General features: G+C 53.4%; 1 long non-coding RNA gene across 1 annotated transcript; it reads right to left on the bottom strand.

Annotated features, from left to right (window-relative positions):
• Positions 1-838: 838 nt before the first annotated feature.
• Positions 839-6,783, bottom strand: LOC108536558 (uncharacterized). The gene is made up of 3 exons (XR_001887548.1): positions 6,285-6,783; positions 3,212-3,351; positions 839-1,284 (listed from the first exon to the last, which is right to left on the bottom strand). It is a non-coding gene; the product is annotated as an uncharacterized LOC108536558 (long non-coding RNA).
• Between the last annotated feature and the right edge of the window lie 224 nt (positions 6,784-7,007).

Genomic DNA, 7,007 nt, shown 5'->3' with positions numbered 1-7,007 from the left:
TGTTTCTTTTGCATGTTTAATGGGGGATTTCCTTGCATTTAGAAGACCCATTTTCCAAGTAGCTGTGTGTGCATGAGGGACAAGGAAGGTGCCCTTGGAGTTGGTGCACCTATAAAGTGCCTTTCCGTGACCCTGAGCCGGGCCCTGGCGAGGGGACTCGCTCTGCTTTTTGCGCCGAGGTGTTAGGTGGCAGCATGGGCATCTGTTGTTTGGTGTAGACTCACCACAGCATGTCCTGCCCCTCTTTTTTTATTTTCCATGCAACTACTTCCATCAGTGAGCCATTCAGCACCAGGGTTCTAGAGGGTGCACCCCTGAGGTCTATTCTACTGCAGCAGGCCTGGCCCATGTTTCAACCCCGGAACGAGTTAGGCTGTCCCAGGAACAGGCTGGCATGAGAGGCTGGATTAAGGGTACCACAAGTTTTTATAGTAATCTTGAGGGAGTCCAGGAGGGTGCCTGATCATGGCGAGCCTTCCTCCTGAGAGCCAACGTGGCCCTTTATTTCTAAAACTCCCTGCACCTGGAGGGGAGAGAGGACCTCGAAGGTGTGTCTGAAAGTCAGGTTTTGGGGCCGGGCGAGGTGGCTCACTCCTATAATCCCAGAACTTTAGAAGGCTGAGACAGGTGATCACTTGAGGTCAGGAGTTTGAGACCAGCTTGGCCAATGTGGTGAAACCCCGCGTCTACTAAAAATACAAAAATTAGCCAGATGTGGTGGTGCACGCCTGTAATTCCAGCTACTCAGGAGGCTGAGGCAGGAGAATCGCTTGAACCCGGAAGTGAAGGTTGCGGTGAGCTGAGATTGCACCGCTGCACTCCAGCTTGGGTTGACAGAGCAAGACTCCATCTCAAAAAAACAAAACAAAACAAAACAAAACAAAACAAAACACCAAAAAAAACCCAAAAAAGTCAGGTTTTGGGCTTCTTCTACTGGAATGGCGATGGCTGTGACTGCCCTAAGGAGCCAACCAGCCGAGGCGTCTCTCCCACAACAGAACGAGGTGTCCTCCCACAACCAGACACGGCGTTTCTCCCAGTTTTGGGGGGACTCCTAGGGCTACTCTCCATTTCTCTGCTACAGAAGGTGAGTTTTTGTTTTTTTGCTTCCACTGGATTCGATCATTTGTTGATGTGAGTCCATAAATTAGATCATTTATGGGACATGTGCCATAATGGTCCCCTCTCCATTTGGGACCTCCCATAAGGGGAGCACTTTCTCTGGCCCTGGATGGTGTGATGTCCCAGTGCGAGTACCTCCAGCCGGGCAAGTCCCTGTTGTACCTGCAAAGGAGGAGCATAAGGAGAGGGTGAAATGGGATTAGATTCCACAGGAGACTCTGATAGTGCAGGGGATGCTGGGGAGTCAGAAGGAGGTAAGGAGCCCTGAGAACCCCTATCTGGACTTGGAGTTGGGCCATGGGGCCTGGGGACCCTTCCCTTTAATAAAAGAGGGTCTTCGCATGGGTCTGGGGGGCTTTCTAGCTTACTGGATTTTAGCCTGCAGCTTTTGCGTAGAGCCGGGTTCTGTTGTAAGGCCACAGATGCTTGCTTATAGGGTACTTAGGACCATTGTCCCTGATTCCTATGGAAAGACAGAGCTGCAAGATGTCAGTGAAGCTCACGGTTCCACTCTCTGACCACTTTTCATTGTCAGCGAACTTGTACCCAGGCCAACCAGTGTAACATAAGATGTCTTTTCCTTTTTAGCTCATCTACCCAAAAGGTGTTCCAATTTTTAAAGATATGTCCCAGGGACGGTCAGTGAGAGTAAAGGAAGTGGTTCCCATGGTGCCGAGATAATCCTGCAATGAAAAAACAGATCCCAAAGTCCAGGAGGTCACAGGTGTCCCTGAGCCAAGCTGGACCATGACAGGGTCTGGGACATCCCCTTGAATCCTCATGAAACCAGGGCCCTAGGAGGTCACGGGCATTTGGCATGCACCGTCCTGGGTCTCATGGGCGCTGGAAGTCTCCAGGCCCGACTGACGTGGCCCCCCCTGCTGGCTGGGAGGCCCCACATCTCGCCAGCAAGCCTTTGCCTGCCTTGCTGGTTGGCCATTGGTGATGTCCAATACAATGCCTGGAATGTCTGATGCAATCCCGCGGCCTGGCATCTACATGACCAAGCATCTTTTGTTCAGCAAGGAAAGCCAGCTGAAGGACCATCTGAAGGAGCTGGAAATGCATAAGGTCTGGAGGGACAGGGCACTCTTAATGTGTCCCTCAAAACAGACTTTGGCCAGGCGCGGTGGCTCATGCCTGTAATCCCAACACTTTGGGAGGCCAAGGTGGATGGATCACTTGAGGTCAGCAGTTCAAGACCAGCCTGGCCAACATGGTGAAACCCCATCTCTACTAAAAGTATAAAAAATTAGCTGGGCGTGGTGGCAGACCCCTGTAGTCCCAGCAACCCGGGAGGCTGAGGCAGGAGAGTTGCTTTAACCCAGGAGGCAGAGGTTGCCGTGAGCCGAGATGGTGTCATTGCACTCCAGCCTGGGCAAAAGAGACTCCGTCAAAAAAAAAAAGAAAAAAAGAAAAAAAAAAGAAAAAAGAAAAAAAGAAAATTTTGTAAAACAGAAAACGCGATCAGACAATAAATCACAATGGCCACGAGGTGGCGGCCGAGTGCTACCAGAGGAACAGCAAACAGCTGCGTCTGAAATGAGGCCAGAAAGGTGTGAAATGAAGCAGCAAACAGCCCAAATACTGAATGTTGAGAGCAACCCGCGTGGCTAGGATAATGATGAGTGGTGCAGAGGCAGCCAGAGGGCAGCAGCACGTATATCCACAGGAAGGGTACAGGCAACTTAGAAACCTTTCCCAGCGCTTGACTGAAACAGCCCCGGGAAAAGCAGCAGCAGCCAACCAGGCAGCCTGGCACTGCCACGGTACCCGCTCGGGGAAGGGAAACTGGAGTGAATGACACGGACAAACCTCCATCTGAGTCACGGCACCAGAAACGTTGACGGCTGCTGGGAGGCCTCCATTCTTGTCTTCTTAGTTTAAAAGAATTTAAACAAGAGACACACAGCCAAGGAGAAGCAGCACAGAGCAATGTATTGTAAAGGAGAAAGAATATTTTGAAAGTGCGACGCAGGAGACAGGAGGCCCTGAGAGAGAGGATTCAGGGCCGTCTGCTCGTAAGGGCGAGACAGCAGAGACTGGCATCAGGGAGGCTCCTCCATGGGAGTCTTCCATGATTACTCACAGCGGGTGGGCAGAGGCGTTGCTAGGAAACATGTTCTGGGGGGTGCGTCCTCTGGGTGCACATGCGCAGTACCTGCACCTGCTTGTTCATAAGTTGCGTGTCTCATTAGCATCTTAAATCTCCACCCAGGGGTGTGTTTTCTATTATAATGAACAAAGGGTCAGTCTGAGGACAGGGAAAGTCAAATATGCATGCTCTCTAGTTGGGGAGGGGGGATTTCTCTCCTGGAGCTAGCTTTGCTTGGAGGAGCTGGACCACAGTGCAAATGCAAAGGCTTACTGTGTTGACTGTACAGTGGTCATGGTGGCTGCATCCTAAGGATATGGTCACTTCCTTGACTACCTATCCTGGCTCATAAGCAGAAGTCAAGCCCCTGGGCTGGGCGCCATGCCTCACACCTGTAATCCCAGCACTTTGGGAAGCCGAGGCAGGCGGATAACAAGGTCAGGAGTTTGAGACCAGCCTGGCCAACACGGTGAAACCCCGTCTCTACTAAAAATACGAAAAAAAAAAAAAAAAAAAAAAACTGGGTGCACGGCAGCGCCTGTAATCCCAGCCACTCTCGGAGGGGCTGGGCCAGGAATCATTGAAACCCCCAGGGGGGGGGGGGGGGGGAGGCAGAGATTGCAGTGAGCTGAGATATAAAAATATATATAGATATTTTTTATATATATATATAAAAAAATATATATAGTATATATAAACGTCAAGCCCCTACCATAATGCTAACCTTGTGGTCTTTCATTAGTTTTACAAAGGCGGCTTTGGTCTCAAGGAGTGGAGTAGTTTTGGGAAGAGACTATTATCGTCCTTACTTTCTTTTTTATTTGTATTTATTTATTTTTGTTTTGAGATGGAGTTTCGCTCTTGTCACCCAGGCTGGAGTACAATGGCACAATCTCGGCTCACTGCAACCTCCGCATCTCAGGTTCAAGTGATTCTCCTGCCTCAGCTTCCTGAGTAGCTGGGATTACAGGTGCCCGCCACCACATCAGCTAATTTTTAATTTTTTTAGTAGAGACAGAGTTTTGTCAAGTTGGTCAGGCTGGTCTTGAACTCCTGACTTCAGGTGATTCACCTGCCTTGGTCTTTCAAAGGTATTACAGGTGTGAGCCATCATGCCTGGCCCATCCTTACTTTAAACTATGAACTAAATTCCTCCCATAGTTAGCTTGGCCTATGCCACCTGAGCAAAGGCAGGTTAGCTTGTGAGATTAGAAGCAAGCTGGAGTCAGTTATGTTAGATTCTTCTCTTTTTTTTGAGCAGGCGTCTCACTCTGTCACCCAAGCTGGAGTGCAGTGGCGCAATCTCGGCTCATTGCAAGCTCCGCTTCCCAGGTTCACGCCATTCTCCTGCCTCAGCCTCCCGAGTAGCTGGGACTACAGGTGCCAGCCACCTCGCCCGGCTAATTTTTCTTTTGTAGTTTTATTAGAGATGGGGTTTCACTGTGTTAGCCAGGATGGTCTCGATCTCCTGACCTCGTGATCCGCCCGCCTCGGCCTCCCAAAGTGCTGGGATTACAGGCGTGAGCCACCGCGCCCGGCTCCTCTCATTGTTATAATCTTGTTAAAGTGGTTTCACTCCTGGCCTCAAGCTATCTTCCTGCCTTGGCCTCCCAAAGTGATGAGATTACCGATGTGAGCCACCAGGCCCACCTACTGCCAATTCTAGTGTAAAGAGTAAATTGGGCTGGGCGTGGTGGCTCACACATGTAATCTCAGCACTTTAGGAGGCCGAGGTGAGCGGATCTCTTGAGGTCAGGCTGGCTCAGAACGGTCTGGGTGAATGAACGCCTGTCTCAGCCTGGAGTCAGGGCTAGATTCAGAACAGCCTGGGTGGACAGACGTCTCAGCCTGGAGTCAGGGCTGGGCTCAGAACAGTCTGGGCGGACGACAGTGTGACAGCCACCACCCAGCCATGCCAGATGCTTCCATCCGAGATGTCCTGGTCCCTCCGCCTGCAGTGTGACAGCCACCACCCAGCCATGCCAGACGCCTCCATCCGAGACGTCCTGGTCCCTCCACCTGCACAGTGTGACAGCCACCACCCGGCCGTGCCGGGTAAGATGCCCAATTAAATTTGAATTTCAGATAAACAATTTTAGCATAAGTATGTCCCCAACATTGGTAAAAATGACTATTTGTTGTTTATCTGAGATTCAGAATAAGCTGGGCATCTTGGACTTTTTATTTGCTCAACCTAGAAACTCATGAGTGCCTAAGGAGGTCAAGGGAAATTCCTGACCACCCCAAATCTGTGTCGGACCCAGGGGCAGTCACAACGGGGTGCAGTGGTTGTACCTGGTGACTCAGGCCGCTTGTCTACCTCCTCATGTCCCCGCCTGCCCCTAGCACCACGGTGTCATGCCCTACCCTCCAGCGGGCCCAGAAAGCAGCGCGTTTGCCCAGGGCCATGGTCCTCTAGGCACAGGGTTCAGCCCAAGGAGGGCAGCCCTGGTTCCCAAGCCTCCTGCAGCCCTGACTGTCCACTGCAGCTGGCCTTCTGCTTCTGGCCCTGGCTGGCCCTGGCTGACCTCTCCAGAAGGTCTCTGGAAGCTTCTTCCCCACAGGGTCCTCCCTTCTACGGTAATCTTCCCCGGTTCTGAGAAACAAACTGGAGAGGCCCAGGCGCACCCACCTCTTCTCTCTGGGTCTCCACAGCTTCTCCTCTGCCTCCTCCCCAAGGGGATCACTCCGGCCCTTACCCTCTCCAGTGACCCTCTCCACACCCACCCAGATTCCCCCTTCCTCTGAGCACCCCAGACGCCAAAGGACAAGGTGAGGGAGCCTTTGGAGAAATATTGCCTGACGTCAGGGGTCCCCACTCTCGGGGGAACCACGCGGCCTGCACGGCAGTCAGCCCCCTCCCCGCAGGCAGCTCCCTCCCCGCAGGCAGCTCCTCCCCATAGTCAGCCCGCTCCCCGCAGGCAGCCACCTCTCGAAGGCAGCCCAGTCCCCGCAGGCAGCCCTCTCCCCGCAGGCAGCCCCCTCCCCGCAGGCAGCCCCCTCCCCGCGGTCAGCTCCCTCCCTATAGTCAGCCCCCTCCCAGCAGGCAGCCGCCTCTCCACCTCACCTCACAGCTGCAGGGGTCTGGGCTCTGCAGTGTTGGAGGCAGCTCAGGTTGAAGGCCGGGCAGCGGGCACTTCTCCCCCAGCCTCCTGCAGCCCGGGCATCACTGGAAGCGGAGTGTGTCCCCACTTTGTATCAGTGGCAAAGAAAGAGCACCCAATTGGACAAAAGGCAAGCCGGCTGCGTTCCTGGCCCAGAGTGGGTGAGAGTGAGCCTCCGCCCTGTGGGGGAGGCTGAGGCCGGGGCTGTGAGGAGTCCCATGTGGGGAGGAGGCTGTAGGAGCATCTCAGTGCGCCTCTTGATACCACGCATGCTTAGCAAGCCCTGGGGACTGTTCTCTCGGGCGGGGACTTCCGGCTTGTAATGACATGTCACTGCCTTAAAGGGAACTGGGGTCACCAGCTCTGGTTTGTGCCCATCTGGTGTGTTCTTATCTCCCTGATATTTGGCAGGGGATCCTAAGCCTCTTCTGGCATGCTGAGACATCTGGAGCTCATCAAGCCTTGGAGCCTGTAGATAAAGAGATTAAAGGAAAAAAGAAAAGAAATCCCGCCCTGGGAGAGTTGGGGCAGGATTAGCCCGGAGGCCACGCCTCTGCGGGGTCTCCCATAGGCTGGGCCAGCCTCTGCCCTCCCTGCTTCCGGAACCCTGAAGGCTGATGGCGGCCAGTCTCCACCCACCCCAGAGCCCAGCCTAGCAGTAGAAGGCCGCCCACCCCGCTCGAACG

The sequence above is a fragment of the Rhinopithecus bieti genome, unplaced genomic scaffold (genome assembly GCF_001698545.2).
Source record: "Rhinopithecus bieti isolate Rb0 unplaced genomic scaffold, ASM169854v2 scaffold_13617, whole genome shotgun sequence".
Lineage (NCBI taxonomy): Eukaryota > Metazoa > Chordata > Mammalia > Primates > Cercopithecidae > Rhinopithecus > Rhinopithecus bieti.
Note: the sequence above shows the minus strand (reverse complement) of the source record. Positions and strands in the feature narration are given on the sequence as shown.